General features: G+C 38.4%; 1 long non-coding RNA gene across 1 annotated transcript in view; it reads left to right on the top strand.

Moving 5' to 3' along the window:
• Positions 1-7120: 7120 nt before the first annotated feature.
• LOC120384584 overlaps positions 7121-17935 on the top strand; it is a 53256-nt gene continuing 42441 nt past the window's right edge. Inside the window, exon 1 of the long non-coding RNA XR_005588964.1 lies at positions 7121-7281. This is a non-coding gene — a long non-coding RNA (uncharacterized LOC120384584). The remainder of the gene's footprint in view (positions 7282-17935) is intronic.

The raw sequence follows: 17935 nt of genomic DNA, 5'->3' as shown, positions 1-17935 counted from the left end.
TGGTGTAAATATGTTCCTAAAATTTGTTTGTCAGACAGTGCCTAAGCCCGGCCTGTTCTACACAAAGGAATGTTGTTTCACAGGTTATTTATTTGACATTGATAGACTGGTGGTCAAGCAGCTTAAGCCAAGTGTGATCTACTTTTATTTTTATCATGTCAAGGCAGCTTAACATTTCATGTGTAATTAGCTATTACAATGGTTACCCTTAAAAATTTCTTCCTTTAAAAAAAAAAAAACCTACCAAAATTACACAGGTTTGAGAGCTATTCCCCATGCAGAAAATGGCAGAACACAGGTACAGATGGTAGTATCTCTCAATCTTTTAAAGTGTACTAACAATATTTATTTTACTCTAAGGACAGAACTTTAAATAGTTTTGACCAGGAAACTTTGAACATAGGATTTTTTACACGAGGTTTAGTGGTTTATAAATTATTTTAAACCACATTCCACAATAGCTTTACATTTTTAGTTAATAACTGCTTAGTCTATTCAAAATCATTATTCAATAAGTATTTCAAGTAACTGAACACAGTGAGTGAATTACGTGATGTAGTTATTAAAGAGTGTAAATGCTAAAAAACACGTCCACTGTAGCTGAGAATTTTTTACATTAAATAGTCATCAATTAGGATCTAAAGAAAGTCCTGGAGAGTATTAAAGTTTAAGACAGTTATGTGTTAAAAGCACCCTGCTATTTCCTTGGATAGATTTCTAAAATCGCTGTAGGATATCAGCTCATGGAAAACCTATTTCCCCCCCAAGCAATACATGCCATTACAGCATTTGAAAAGCATATAGTGTGTGTGCCTAACAAGAGTGGAATATATAAACAGTAGAGAAAAGAGAACAATGAAAAATATCCAAAGGATTTAAACTGAGGTCATACAAAGAAGCTTAACCTTTTTTACACACTACTGCACATGCAAAAAGTAGCTTCTAGCCACTAGCACTGTTTCTGGAGTAGTTATGATGTTGACTGCCAAAATGTTCTTGTTCAAATGGCATAAAAATGACAGATATTATGGCCTCCAAACATGTGCTTCTACTCACAGGTAACTGTAAAAGAACAAGATGCTGTGGGGAGTCATATTAAGTAATATTGTAAGCAATATTGCAATACAAGACCCAACATATACTCCTGTAGTCTAATACCACAGAACCACTGAGTCCTTTATGTTAAAAATTAAATGTGAGTTTTTCCCCATCCCAGAAAACACATGGAGAAGTAGGTACTTGAAGCAACTCAGTATGTCTGATTATCTTTAAGTGAATTAGTTGAATGTTGCCAGGTTCATATGGTCACAAGCTAAGGCACAGATGTATCTCCTAGTTAAATAAATGGCTTCCATTCTCCAGCATCAAGGACATGCATGGTGACATTCATGGTTCTAAGTGGCCATCCCAAATACATCATATCCTTTAATTCTTTGTATGCTACCTTTCACTCCTTAAGCTCTGCCCAGAGACTTGCCAATATTATGCTTTATCTGATGCTTCCTTTCTTTTAACTCTTATGCATCTTGAACGCTATAAGTGAGACCAATTCAAAGTTAAATGACTCCATGACCCCAGAACAATATAAATTGCCTGAATTACAGAATTCAAAAGTGGTTGAAGGGCTGAGGCCAGACATGCAAAATTTTAGTCCAAAAGGAATTTGTTTGCAAAGTTATATGCAACTAGAAGAGGGGTTATATTGGAACATGAAATTCAAATTAGCTGTAGAACTGATTACTGTGTCTCCTATATTAATGGCAGGAACTGATAATATGAAGTCACATAACTCAGTAGTAAATGATTTGAATAAACTTAAACTTCTTTTAGATTCTGAGAAAATCAGATAATTGATAAATAGGAAAATAATTAGATGTTTCTATGCCAGTTTTACATACATTATTTAATTTTGAATCTACAATATGTACAAAATTATAAGCTTCTTAAAGTTTTAAACAAAAATGAAGGATGGTTTTGTCCAAATAATAAACACATTGTCATAATTTATGTAATTAACATTTCATTGATATGCCTGTACTGTGTATTTTGTAGTCCAATTGGGAGCTTACAGAAATTATTTTGGGAGCAATTAATTAAAGTACACTTCATAAAGAAATAGCCTTGTAAGCGTTGGCTAAAATCAAGGAAACCATAAGGAAATTTATAATTAAACTAAAAGGGCCTCTGGGAATATTTACACAATATGAGGAGCGTTTTTACATGAACAATTACAAATTAATCTTGTTTAGTTTCAGTAAAGATGATTTTACTCAGCAGAACAAATGCTACCATACTGAGATCACATTCATTTTTCTTTCTCTTTGCTTTCTTCAATTTCAAGAGAAAATGTAAGCATTGTAACTGCACAAAAGAAGTCTGCTTTCCATTTATGTAGTGCTAAGGCTGAGATTTTAAATGTCCGAAAATTTGAAATTGTGAATCTCATGTGCAACCACCTTAATTCATTCAATTAAAACATAGTAGTTTTACCAAAGGACAGCTCCTGTGTACAGCACTATACTTCCCAACTCTCAGAAATTAGAAAGTAAGATGCCAAACCTAACAGCATTATGTATGTTACTTGTTGACTCTGGATATCATCAGTATATTGGAAACTGTAAAAAGGCTGTCCCTGGCTTTTGCAGATCCCACAAGATACAGATAGATCACACAGATCTCTGAGAAACATCAGGTTTAGGGATCTGATACCTTTCTTCCCCTTCTACATTTGCAAATATTTCCTCTCCCATATGAATGGAAGAATTGGTAATGGTATAAAGATGATCAATTTGCATATTTGTTCCTGTGTAGAAGATGATCTGATCCTCCTTCCTATCTCAGTTACAGAACAAAAAATATGTAGTTTTTATTATTATTTTATTTATATTTTGGTAGCACCTTGGGTCCCCCAGCAAAGATCAGTGTATTAGACACTGATTAGTGAATTAAAAAGTGAATTAAAAAAGACAGTCTTTATGCAAAATTATTCATAATCTAGGGTTAGATAGATGGAGACAAACATGAAAATAAGAATCAAGGTAAATGTATCATATTCCTATATCATAAGTAGTTTACATATCCCTGGCAACTTATTATCTCTGCTTTCTTACAATAATATTTACTTAAGGTCCCAGTATTTTACTGAGGACCATGTGGGGGCTGGGGCTGGAAGGGACCTCAAGAATTCATCTAGTCCATCCCCTGGGACTGAATCAGGATCAGGGGTGGCTCCAGACCCCAGCACGCCAAGCGTGTGCTTGGGGCGGCATGCCACGGGGGGCGCTCTGCCGGTGGCCGGGAGGGCGGCAGGCGGCTCTGGTGGACCTCCCACAGGTGTGCCTGCGGAGGGTCCACTGGTCCCGTGCAGCTTCGGTGGAGTTGCGGGACCAGCGGACCCGCCGCAGGCACGCCTGTGGGAGGTCCACCAGAGCCGCGGGACCGGCGACCGGCAGAACGCCTCCCACAGCATGCCGCCCTGCTTGGGGTGGCAAAATGTCTAGAGCCGCCCTTGATCAGGATCAATGACATTGAGACCATACTTGACAAGTGTTTGTCTAGCCTGTTCTTAGCACTTGCACTGGCGAGGATGGTGAGGCTGTCAGTATAGGATCAGGGCCTATTACTGAATTAATGTTTGGTGTAGAGCTTCTAAGGTGTTGGGAGGGAAAGGTTATGCAGCATGACATTGGGAAGATGATTTATTGGTCTGTGCAAAGAGTTACACAGAACCATAAACTTACCCTATTTGGTTTAATTGAGTTCTTTTAATTTCATGGACCTCAATCCAGGGTAACAATTGATTCAAACTTTTGTGTTAATGTTCAGATTTGGCAGCCCCGTGGTGGGCAGCCTCTCTTTCTCCACAGGCTAGGAATTATGATTCCTTAGTTACTTAGTAGTTATGATGTGTCTGTCAGCTTCTTCACATTCAAAGCATTCCTTCTTACCCTTACTATTTGGGACATCTAGGATATAATTAGGGTTAACTAATCATAAAAAAATCATTCTAATTTACTTATAAAATCATCATATTGGGTTAATTTATTTGCAAACTACAAAAAATAACCATTCCTGGGTTTTTTTTGTTTATTTATTAGGAAATTATTAAAGTCAAGTAGAAATAGAAATGTGAATATAAACCCCATTCCAACAAAGCACTTAAGCACATGCTTAACTGTAAGTACAAGTAGTCCAATTAAAATACTATTGGTTCATGTTTTGTTAAATATATCCAGCCTTCTGAGTGATAGTTATCCTCGTCCAAAGTCTTAAACAGTATGCAATGTTTTCTTTGTTAGCTGACATTTGCTAGCTGAGCTTTATAGTTCTGAAGGTAACAAACGGGTTTTTTTGTTTTTGTTTTTGTTTTAGCAAAAATAGAAGCAGTGATAGAAAAAGTTGTTATATTTGGAGAGTAGTTTCTTATTCCAAGGTGATAAAAGACTTGAAAACCTGCTGAAGAGTCCACTGCTGGAAAATCAAAGCTGATAATTGCTAAGTCAACAGAATTCTGGATGTTTTTAGAAAATGGTGCTCTTGATTTATGCAGGCCTAATTTCTGGGCCATACAACATGAATGAATGCCAGTGCACCTTTCAAGACCGTTAACACTAAAATGAAAGGTGTTCTGGATTTTAGTTATTGAACAAAATAATTCTAAGAGGGCTAGCACTACTGAAATCTCTTATTTGATGTAGCTTTATTATAACAACACCACATTTAGAAAGAGAAAAAAGAATAGAATGAAAAATATACAAAATAAAGGAAGTCTATTCCCTGCTGACTGGAAAGAAATAAAAAGATAAATATATGGTTATGTATATACATCATAATTTTGGGAAGCTTTCAAATAATGCGGAGAGATTGGGGATACATAGACGATAGTGAGAAGATAGAAGGTTGAGGGATGGTTAGCTACTTTGAAAATTCAGATATTCATTTCTCTGAAAGTGGAAATACTCACATTTCACTCCATAAAATAGATAATATGTATCCTATTTGAGTGAAAAATTGCATGCTAGATGGTCATTTGAGCTGACATAGCTTTCATGAGGCCTACTCTTGCAGTCCCCACTCAAGTAAAATGCCTATTGACTTCAATGCCAGCAAAAAAATCTGTAGGATCAAGCCCTTTATGATAAACAGCATAACTAGGGTTTTGTCTGTTGGAAACTTTTTTATCCATTTTTGAACATATGAATGCTGACAAAGCCATTATTCCCCTATTCATTGTTCATGAGTTGTTTCTTTCACTTTGTTAAATATTAAAGATTAGATGACACCTCCAATTTAAAGTCACTTGCACCTTCATCAGAAAACATATTTCAAATTGAAATGTCTTATGTCAGCCCAGAAGTAATTCCAATCACACAATTTGAAGGATAGAGGTGGAAGGAAATGTTGCTTACCAACTACAGTACATAATGTTTCCTATTTTTTAGTTGGATAACTTAAAACCAGCATTTTAAAATATGTCAAAATTTGCTATAAACACACTCCTGACTGAAGACAGAAAACTTTGACAGAGGGGAATATTTTGGTTAAAAACAATAAATTTAAAGCCATTTGTAATTTCATGATGACCCTTTCCTAAACTTGGAGTAGATTTGGATTTAGCAATCTTTCATAGGATTTTTTGAGATATCATCTGATGCGATCAAGCAGAAGGCTAATGCTCTCCTCACATCCAACAAATAAAGCTTCTGCTCAGCTGTATGAATGTGAGGCTTTGGGAAAATGTAGGTAAATAAAGTACCTGGTTAATGTGGAAATTGGAAATCACCTTTGTCAATAATTTTGGGTGAAGGCAGAGGTAAATTTTGTCCTTATGGAAAACTCTATAAGGAAGTTCTGAGACAAAGTATCTCAATTCACCCACTCTTCTTGCTGAAGTTATCACAATCAGAAATACCACTTTCATAGAGAGATGGAGTAGGAAGCAAGTTGTGAAAGGGTCAAAGGGAGGTCCAATTAATTTTGTTAGCCAAGGTTGAGATCCCATGGGGATACGGGTTTTTGCTCTTGAGGGTATAATCCAGGGATCAGCAACCGCTGGCACGCGGCTTGCCAGGGTAAGCACCCTGGAGGGCAGGGCCAGTTTGTTTACCTGCTGCGCGTCGGCAGGTTCGGTGGACCGCAGCTCCCACTGGCCGTGGTTCGCCATCCCAGGCCAATGCGGGAGGCGGGAAGCCACGGCCAGCACATCCCTGTGGTATTTCCCAGGGGAGCAGAGACTCAAAGAAAGTGGAACAGGCCCAGAGAGAAAGTACTTGCAGGTAAGGAGCAGCCCAAGAGAATTAATTGAATGAGGGATCCCTTGGAGAGTTATTAGGGACTAGTTTAGCATGGAGTGATGTACTTCTGGGGAGAAGACTGCCATCCAGCTGAATGGCCAATAAAGGCAGAGAATTCACCTTGAGAGTGCACTGTGGCTGGTGGGATGATATAGTGACTGATTAACCCAAAGGTGGAGAGTTTCCAGGGGAATAATTTACTGCAACTTTTGTTTGTGTGTTCTGCTTTCCCCTTAAATACTATAAATGCAAACATGAACTTGTTCATAGCCTGTATGGAGGGAAGCAGAGGCAGTTGTTCACCTGCAGCACCATGCCTGACCACATGGGGATGCACCAAGGTGCCTTCATGCCACTGGGGAGGGGAAATGTGGTCAGAAAACTCCATAATCTGTCAACCTGGCACAAAGAGTTTGTAGCAAAGAAGAGGAGATAGCTTTCAAGCTGTACAGGGCTTGAGGATCCAGAGAAAAATTCAGATCCAGTCCCTTACATCTTACAATCTATTTTCTAGACAAATTCTCTTTCCATACTTCTTAACACCTTTTGCTCATGAACCCTTACCTGAACTCTCTAATGATCAGTCAAAACCCAAGAAAAATGTCTCTCTGGAAAATGAGCAAAAGGCCTGTTATCTAAACATACTTGTTACCATCTTACTATAGCTTTGCTGTGTGGGTCTGTGATGGGACTTAACTGCCATTACCTGCAAAGCAAGGGGAAGGGCCTGAAATAGTCATGCTCTGCACCTGAGGGGAGAGGGGTCAGGGGGAATTTGCTTCCTGGCCAGAGGAGATGGAGCCAATACTTGTAAATTGACTGAGAGAGCTCAGTTGGGGAAAGACTGCAGAGGAGACAGGTCTCTCTGGTAAAGCTAAGCCCAAGAATAGGGTTTAACAGACAGGAGACAATGAAGAAGAACTCTACAGGAGCAGGTTACCTTCCTGCAAGGGAAGCTCTAAGGAACAGACAACAAGGGAAACACAAGGTGAGGGAATGGCTATTACTTTGAAGATTTGTTAGGACTTGTTCATGCTAATCTGGAAAGGAATTAGACTTGTATGTGACTTGGCTGACGGCCAACCACAAAACAATCCGAGGGGGAATTGGGAGAAGACAGGCTGAAGAGGCAATTGAAGGTCTGAGCCCAAAAAGTGGTGCCAGAGATGAGGACCCCTTGGAATGCTGCAATCAGGAATGAGGAAGTGTCTTAGAGATGTGAACATGCTGCTATAGGGAACATGCTTCTGTCATATAATCTCATATTCTGTTGCCTCCTTCCTTCCCTATTTGAAATTTTATCTTCACATACAGACTATAACTGCATTTTTCTGTATTTTGATTCTCCTGCAAAGACCCTATCCTTTAGCATTGATGTAAGGAGATTACATTAAGCATTTCTTCTCTCTAGGTAACATTGTCTATTTTTTTGTGAAAGTATATTATGCACTGATCAGGATTGAATGTGTTTTTGATGTAGTTTTGATGTGATTAATCAGCTATATGAAAAAGCAACCATCATCTGATATTAATACTCAGGGAACAAGATTGTCCTGCATGCTCATGTCAAGCAATTTCCTATGTTCTCTGTGAGTCAGCTGATGTAAATTTTAGCAGCTCTACTGAAGTCAGTGGATCTGAGGCAAATTACATTAGTTGATTATCTGGCTCATAGAAACCACATGACTAGCCCAGAAACCTCTTTGGTTATGTAATGCTCTTTTAATTAGCTTTTCCCTTTTGCTTCCAACATTACTGGATCCTACTCTGACTTTCCTTCAGCTTCCTGTCCTCCCTCTCCTAGAATCTAAACTGAGTTGTCCTAAGACTCTGTCCTCCATCTCAGGCACTTCCAATTTATTTAGGTTACTTTCAAATATTTGTATCTTTGAGGAGGGGTCTGACCTTCCTCTCAGGAGCCTTCAGATGCAGTGAGCTGGCCTGCATAAAGCACTAGAAACTGAAACACAAAAAAAAACTTGCAATGATTTTTCTCCCATTAATTTTATCATAAACCAAATAAGTCCTTGTGCTGAAACATTGTATTTTCAGCAAAGAATAAATTATTTTCAGGCTGAATCAACTTTCACAGGTGTAACTTGAAAAGACAAAATCTGTTGATATAATAAGCCCTTTTTAAAATCAAAATTACTCTAAAATATAGAAAGATATTTTTAAATAGAGGTCTGTAATCTGTTTTGGTCAGTGAATTGCTTACTACTGACACATGACAAATCTCTCTTACATTGTGCTCAAATGACAGTCTCCACAGAATACCCTTTAAGAACCATAAACTCCAAAATGAAATGTTAGCAGATCCCTGAAGAAATGCTGGCACTATTAAAAACAAATGCAATAGAAGACATTAAAGCAAAGAGATACTCTTTTCATTTCCTCAATAAGGGGACATGCTGATAACATGTTACAGTTTAGAATTGCCTTCAGAGCTCTCTGACATGCAGCAGCTGCTAATAGTAACTGGAATCACCAGCATGCAAGGAAATTCAATGATTCCTTTTACCTGGCCACTCCCACTCACTGTCAGCTGGGAGGGGTGGCTTAGAAGCCAACCTTAGTGCCTCTATGCTAACTGAGGCTTCCCATAGGTAGAAAAGATCTGCTTCTAGCCCGATACTTTGGGTTTAGGACTGTTCTGTGCTGGTGGAATAGTGCAAAGTTAACACAGGGCACAACCCAGAATTGAGGCCATTGTAGGTAAAATTAAGAAAATTCTCTGAAAATTGGCCCTATGTTTAAGAGTATCTAGAAATCTGTAGCTGTGGGTTTGTTTTTAACCTAGGTATTAACTAGAGACGAGTGCCAGCCATGATAAAGTTGGTGATAATTCTTTCTGATGTCTGCTTTAATCCCTTGGGAACTGCAGGATCTGCAGAATATGGCCATATTAGGGGCATATATGGCTATGTACTCTTTGGTTGTATATCATTCATTCTTTTCCATTAGCTGCACAGTCAAGCATTACACCTCTCCATGTCAAAAGTCATGGCATTCTAGTAAGTGTAAAATATGTGCTGCACTATATCTCAGGGTTCAAATCTTGTAAAAATGGAGAACAGCCATTGAATTCCCTCCACCCAGCCAACATAAGTTAATTCAGTCATTGGTACTGCAACACTAATGCTGGAAAAGTACGTTTAACATTTTTTTCTGGCGGTTATCATCTGTTTTGATGGCCTCCTGGTGCTGTTTGCATGGATTTATGACACTGTCACTTTTTGTAGGGCCATTGACACTTTCATCTGTGGTAAGAATTTAATACTCAATTTTTGAAGGTTTGCACATATGATCAATTACTAAAGTGAATAAATTATTACAAAGGACAGAGAATAATGCTGCTTGATATAGAATGCTGTAGTTTCTGCCAAAGAATATTTAATTCAGTAAATCAAAGTATATTCAAAATTCAGAACTCTTCTCAATTACAAATAACTATTCTTCAATATATTTCTGCTCCATTAACCATATCCACCAAGGGATGACAGTGAAACAATTGCTTTTTTAACAGATTTTTCTCCTCTTAAAAGATAGCCTTGAACAATCCATTAGAGCGGGGATGCTACAGGAAGCGGCGTGGGCCAAGGGATTTGCTTACCCGGACAAGCTGTGTGCCAAAGGTTGCCGATCCCTGCATTAGAGAAAATGAATCACAACTGAACATTTTAGTAATTTTTTTTTTTTGCTACTGAATAATTTCACTCTGCAATGTTCACTATAATTAGAGCTACCGAATGTACTGAAACAAATTCAGATCTTCAGATGCATCAAAGTGTGGCTAAAGTGAGGGAGAACCAAACTGCAAGCAACTGAACAACCAGGAGAGCCAATGATAAACTTGATATGATCAGTTAGTTGAGGTGGTGAAGAAAAAAGTCAAGATATGGGAGGGATAGAAAAGGAAAAAAATATGTTGGTTTATAACACTCCAATCCCACATGGGCTAGGTTATACTGTATGCAGTTTCAAAACAAATTTCATTTCCAGTAATTAGAATGTAAATTATTATCCTCAGTCATTATGGGCAATTCCTTTTCTCAAAGAATCAAAATGTAGGCTATCTATTTATGTGTTGCTGTTTTCATTCTATTAGGAAATATTTCAATTTATCTTCCTATTAACTTAAAATTATAAAGTTCATTGCTCTTCCCGCAGCTCCCATTGGCCGGGAACAGTGAACCACAACCCCTGGGAGCTGCGAGCAGCCATACCTATGGACGCTCAGGTAAACAAAGCGTCTCACGGCCCGCCAGGTGCTTACCCTGAACAAGCCGCAAACCAAGTTTGGGAACCTGTGCCTTAAAGCAATTCAGCTGCCGGCCTCCACCCACATCCTCAAGTCAAATATGATGAGGATTACTGAAAATCTTCATCATCATATAAGAAAGTTCTATCAATCCCAAAGGAGTGGACATATTCCCTCCCAGGTTAATGCATATTCCAGATCTTACCCAAATACTTGCTTACAGCCAATTCTTATTAACTAAACTAAAATTTATTTAAAAAGAAAAGAGAGAGAGTATTGGTTTAAAGACCAATGTACATATAGACATGAGTACAGTTCTGCGATCTGTTCATAGTAGAGAGGGTGAGATTTGTAGTTGCAAAGAATTATTTCAGAATTAGTCCATAGGTTATAGTCCAATGTCCATATTCAGGGGATCCAGTTATGATTGAAGATCTCAGCCTTATGACTTAAGCTTCCCCTGTATGAAGCATCAAGCAAATCTGAGATTAAAAAAAAAAGATCAGGACCCAAGGGGGTTTTATATAGTTCCAGGCCTTCTCTTGACAGGTTGGAGTCCTTAGGTGAGCAATACGCAATCATGGAGACTTTCAAGTAGACCTATTTCCTAAGCATCACCAGTAATTAGTTACAGGGATTAACATTAGGCAATTGCCTGTTTTTTCCCACCATTTCCAGGTGAATACAGTGATATCACTATGTTTACAGTTCATTTAAATGTTAAGATTTTTTTTTTATCTCTGAATTAACAGAATACAGCATAGACAGGGACTATTCCATCACATTGTAAACCTCTAACAATATTTATGTAAACACACAAAACCACAAACATTATCTTACTAGTACAAGGGTCGGCAACTTCTGGCACGTGGCTCATCAGGGTAAGCACCCTTGAGCCGGGCCAGTTTGTTTACCTGCCGCATTGGCAGGTTCAGTGAATTGCGGTTCCCACTGGCCGTGGTTCGCTGTCCCAGGCCAATGGGGGTGGTGGGAAGCCGCGGCCAGCACATCCCTCGGCCCACAGCGCTTCCTGCCGCCCCCATTGGCCTAGGATGATGAAGTGCGGCCAGTGGGATCCACGGTTGGCTGAACCTGCCGACGCAGCAGGGAAACAAACTGGCCCAGCCCACCAGGGTGCTTTCCCTGACAAGCTGCGTGCCAGAGGTTGCCGACCCCTGTACTAGTATGTTCCTAAAGGCTGAATCTGGGTCAGTTAGCCTGCAAGCTGCTTAACCTTTTCTGGCCATGCGTAACACTTTGTGTAAGATTCGTTGCAATTATATAACAGTGGTAGCAACAATGATTCACATGGTCATGCTCTAATCAGATAGCATCACAATATGTAACTGCACTTTTTTTTAAGACCAATAGTAGCTTTACAAATATACTCAAATTACAGATTTAATTGTTACCTAGTGGTATATGAGGTCTAACTTGTCCAAGTTTTTCATTCTGAATAAATGAACTCTATCATTTCCCCCTTTGTTTATGAAACATTAATGAACTGATCCTGATTTTTGTGAATGTGTGTTGTTCACAAGCATTCATGAAACAGTATATGCAAATAAAACTCATCTTTTGATGTGTTCAGTTCAAGTGTTTATTTTGACTATTCCCGATGCTGTATAATGTATCCTCTATCCATAATATCACCAAAAGTTTGTGTTGTCTGCTCCCTGATTGATCCCTGAAATAGGACAATGATAAATAGGACTCTTGTTCATGAACAAATTACCTTGTTTGCTTGTAATACATGATATTTGTAAAAACAAAAAAACAAAACAAAAAAACCCCAACATTTTGCCTAACATTTGTGAGCAAAAGCTTGTTTACACAAATATCTCTTGAGTAACAACTGATAAGGCTTGCAGCCATAGCTTACCCAAACAACCATACCAAAAAAAGATTAGTAAGTACTTTGGAGACTATATAATCATATCAGATTGGTATCCAGTTTTCCGCTTGCAATTTGGGAGATAAAAAGATTACCATAATAACATAGCACTTAGATGTCAAACTACTATGAAGACTCAGTCATTGAGGTACAATTATCTGTGTTTATTACATGTGAGCCTTGCAATTATTTGTGGGTGCAAATTTTTTCTTCAGCAAAGTTAGAGGCTACTTTTCAAAATCAGGCCAGCAAGACAAAACTATTAACTATTCACCTCCAAACTATTTGTTTTTAATAGAAATGTCTCTTAAAATCTATTTCCTTCTTTAAATGCTACTAGGATTACTCTCATATCCCAGTGCACACTTTGTGTTTAACTAAAAAAGGCAAATAGTACAGGATACAGTTTCTGGTAACTTTACTTCATGTCCATTAATTTTACAGCCAATAACCAAAGACTACCTCTGTTATGCTTGAACACTGTATACTACACTAATGGAAACTGTGAAAAGTCTTTAGGCTTCTATAAATAAATGAGTGGAAAAGCTGAAAGCTAGCTGTTTAAATCCATGGAAATGTGATTTTTTTTAACCTATTAAAAAACCCATAGGATTTTTTTGGCTATTGGCAAATACTTGTCTCTTACTAATTGTAAGAGTGAAATATATGGATAATGTGGGCAATGTAGCTGAACAGCTCCGGGCCAAGAGGGGACCAATCGTATATTTACACCCTACATCCCTGGAATCATTTTGCCACCCCACCTTTGATAAAGCAATTAGTAGGAAGTAGGGAATGAACCTGTTTTGCTGTTTGGAGAGTGAATTATTTCACAACACTGGATTCAGAAGGATATGCTGGAAAATAATAGGTGTTCAATGGGGATTATGGATAGGCAGGGGAGTGTATATGACAGCATTACCACAGAACAGGCAGAAAACTAATGAGAAAAAATTATTATTGAAATCCATACTGTTCTTGAAGTGTTGTGGTAGTAGGGTCAGAAGGAAAAATAAACCAGAAGCGTGGGTAGGCATAGCAGCCACAGTCAACCAGGGACATTGTAGAGTAAGGGTGAAAAGAGGAAAGAGATGTGAAGTGATGGGTAAGGGAAAGAGAGAGTCTGAAGAGTTTAGGGAAGTGACACAGGATGGGAAAATATAAGAAGAAGGGAAGGGGAGAGATGTGATTTAGCGTGTGAGGTGGGATAGGGAGTAGGAGGACAAGAGTAGATCTATGTAAAAGTAGAGAACAGGAGATAATTGAAAGTGGAATTTGTTTTACACGTACAAAATCCCAGGTTCATCTGCTTTCTCTGCTTCCCCAGGGCAGGAGAAGATATTCATATTAGGGTAGCTAAAACACTGAATTCTCAGCTTGTTAAAGCTATAGATATGAATAATTTCCATTACTATTCTTTCATGTGTATTGAATTTCTTTTCTCACCATCCACTTCACTCAGCTCAGAATAGTCAGACCAGTTCATCAGTCAGTATCTGCAGTGTAGCTGTTGCTTTATTCACACTATATGTGTAAGATCCATGGTGGTTCCTCCAGTGGTGATGTCACTTTACCTTGCTTCTCAGAGTTTCATCTTTCTTATTTTTTCAGGGAAAATAAACACAGAGAAGGCAATTTGCAGGTAGCTGATGTTTTACTTTGACCCAGCAAGGTAGAGGTACTGAACCAGCAAATCTCACAGATGCCTGTACTCTGACATCAGCTAACCAAGTTAGAGATATTTTAGCCAGTAATCTCCCAAAGGCATGTGCCTGGACATTAGTCAAGCAATACAGTTTCTCTGCCTGTAACTTCACACAGACTTGGTTCTTGACATCATCCCAGAAAGCTAGATGTTATAACGGGCAAATTTGTTTCCACTAAACTCTGAGGTGAGACCTTTCTCTTTTAGCAGATGCTTGCCAGTTCTCATCCATTTGTTGAAAAAGCCAAGAGAAGAAAATATAACTACAGAACTGGTCACTGGTGAATTGAAGGTTGCCATGGAAATGAGCCACTGTGAACTTATGATGGAAACAAAAATGATTTACAAGCTTCAGAGCTCAACACTCTGCAGGATTGAAAGAGAACAATTGAACTGGATTCTGCTTTCTGTTACATTGGTGTACATCCCTATAAACTCCACTGAAATAAATTGAATTAGTCTAGATTTACACTGATAAAACTGAGAGCAGAATCTAATAGTTTGTTTTAGTCCAATATAATCATATGGAACCAAACAGAAACCTGTGCATATGTATGTCATTTCTATGGAGTATCAGGGACAAAGGACAGAGACCATTGTAAATGATGCAGTTGTGTAAATTGGAATTGTCTGGCATTAGTTACGCAAAATAAATGTGAATTACAACAGAGAGCAGAAGGAGGTTGTATTAAGAAATACAACTAATGTGAGGATGTAATATAATAGCAATGGAGGGCTGGAAGGGACCTTGAGATCATCTAGTTCATCATCTAGAACAGGGATCGGCAACCTCTGGCATGCGGCTAACCAGGGTAAGTACACTGGAGGGCCGGGCGAGTTTGTTTACCTGACGCATTGGCAGGTTCAGCCGACTGCGGCTCCCACTGGCCGTGGTGTGCCATCCCAGGCCAATGAGGGTGGTGGGAAGCCGCGGCCAGCACACCCCTTGGCCCGCACCGCTTCCCACAGCCCCCAATGGCATGGGATGGCACACCACGGCCAGTGGGAGCCACAGTCGGCCAAACCTGTTGACGCGGCAGGTAAACAAACTGGCCCGGCCCACCAGGGAGCTTACCCTGGTTAGCCGCATGCCAGAGGTGGCTGACCCCTGATCTAGAAGTTTCAAATCAATACCAGGCCCTCAATCTGGACATTAGGAAAGATATTTGTTAGGATCCATCAAGTCCAAGTGAATGGAGAGATACACTGGACACACATGTGGATGGCAACTCAGCCCAACCTATAAAAATGAAGTTTACCACCAAAGAATTTCCCAGCTGTCCAATGAATACAGATGATCCTTATTGGAGATTCAATATTCCAAAGAACTTTCTGTAAGGGACAAGTGGACAACAGCTCAATGTCTTTCCTTCCCAGAGCCAAGGCACAAGATTTCACTCTAAGACTGGATAGGTTTCTGAAGTCTATGGGCAAGGATCCATTGATGATTGTTCATATCAGTACTAATGACACTGCATCGTGGGAAATCTCATAGATAGTACTGTGTCCAGTTCTGGTGCCCACAATTCAAGAAGGATGTTGATAAATAAGAAAGAGTCAGAGAAGAGCCATAAGAATGATTAAAGGATTAGAAAAATCTTGCCTTACCATGATAGACTCAAGAAGTTCAATCTATTTACCTTAATAAAGAGAAGTTTAAGTGGTGAGTTGATTAGTCTATAAGTATCCATATGAGGAACAAATATTCAGTAATGGCCTGTTCAGTCTATCAGAAAAAGTATAATATGATCCAATATAATACAATCATTCAAAATATTGTGATAAATATCATTTTCCTAGTTTGTCACTTTGACCATGTCACCCCACTCTCTGCATCCCTCTACTAATTCCATTCTTCAGCTGAAATAAACTACTCGTCCTCACTTTCACAGCCTGTCATCTGTCATGTGCTATTGGGATGTTGATACTCACTTTTTATTGGTCAGTGATGACAGCCTTAATTGCCCACTTGTAACATTTTTGTTCAAATACCTTCATACTTTTCCCATGGTGCCTCTCATATTTGGGAAGGGTTTCCTATAAATGTGTACAGCCATGTCATAATCCATCAAGTCTCTTCTTAAAACTCTCCTTTGTCATGATGCCTACAAAAATATCGATGGTGGTTAGGAACATAATTTGCAGAGACTACTGCTCATAATGCCAGCTGAGCAATACTTCATGCTTGTTATTGTTTCCTTATACTTCCCTGTCTATTTCCACCTGCTTTATTTTGTCTTATGCTTGGGTTGTAAGCTCTTTGGGTCAGGACATGACCTTTTTGGTTCTGTGTTTTCACAATGCCTAGTACAATGGTTCCCCTGGATCATGCCTGGAGCTCCTAGGCATTATAGTAATAGTCTAGTAATACAAATAATTTAATAGCAATTGTTACAGCTTTCCTGGAACTCTTTTGTTCCCTTTCACTGCAAGAATCTAATGAGTTAGGAACTTTAGGAAAAAAGGTAATGCATTATTGTGTGACTGTTATTTCGCTGCAGATATGTCTTCCTTCCACCTCTTATCAGAACCAAGTACTCTACCGCATCATATTTTTGTCTCTGTTATTCCAGCTGGATACTGTGACTGTAGTGTCTTTTACAACTTGGTAAAAAGGGAATTGATCATTGAAACTCCAGGGGCAGTCTTACTATCTCAGAATGGGAATGCCTCCTGCTGGGTCTTCTTGAAGAACTATAGAATAATAGACATTCCTGAGATGGCACAGCATTGTAGTGCACTGAGATATATGTCTTCAGTGAACAATGATTATCACTTTTTCAGTCCTCGCTTCCCTTGCTAAAACAATGATAGAATAATGTAAGCCTTTTGTAGCAGTAGACTTCTAGGACAGGAGTATTTTTCTTTTAAACTATAACTTTTACCTTTAATTGAAGAAGATATAGCAATGTAATTACAATGTTTTGATATTTACACTACTTTGTCAATCTTCTTATTGTAATACTTGTTACTGCTACTAGTTGTTGGTTTTTTTGGGGGGGGGGGGAACTCCAATAGAATTAAATAAAGCCAAGCTATTGGGCCAGATCCTCAATTGTTGTAAATCAGTGTAGCTCCATTGGAGTCAATGGACCTCTAGCAATTTATACCATAGGAAACGTCATCTATGCTGCTTTGTTAGATATGATTTAAATGACCAGAGTTTACCAAAAGCGAACCTGAATATTATGTATCTTTGTATGGTATATTTGGAAAAGGGCTAGTCTAATTATTATGGATCAACTATTTATGGAAATAAACTTCACTATTAAACATCCAGTATAAGCAACTCCTAATCAGCATATTTCTTGCATCTAGGAATAAAGCATGCTTTGCAGGATATCTGGAACAAATAAAATGATAAATATCAAAAGTAGCTGTTTATGAAAAAATACAATTTATGCTTGAACATACTTTTTATTCTTCAATGGAAGATGTAGGGTTTTTTAAATGTTACAGACAAGAAAGATTCATTCTGATTTATTTTAAAGTTAATTAAAATACCAATCTGATCTCTGTGCCTCAGCCATGGATGATTCTTTTATGCTGCTTTATAAGAACATGTTAAATTTAAACCACTGGCCTTTCTTTGTAAGCCTTTTTTGAATTATGTACAGCTATGATTCTAAAATACTAATCTATTCCCTAAAGAAAAACGTAGTTTCTCATTCATAACGATGCAAATTGTCTTACATGTTCACATACTTATATCTTACTATAGACACTCTTTGAGGAAGTAACAATCCTGCAGAATTTCTATTATGCTTAATTATTCAGATTTA

The sequence above is a fragment of the Mauremys reevesii genome, linkage group 1, assembly GCF_016161935.1.
Source record: "Mauremys reevesii isolate NIE-2019 linkage group 1, ASM1616193v1, whole genome shotgun sequence".
NCBI lineage: Eukaryota > Metazoa > Chordata > Testudines > Geoemydidae > Mauremys > Mauremys reevesii.
The sequence above is the reverse complement of the archived record's forward strand: the minus strand, read 5'-3'. Positions and strand labels throughout refer to the sequence as shown.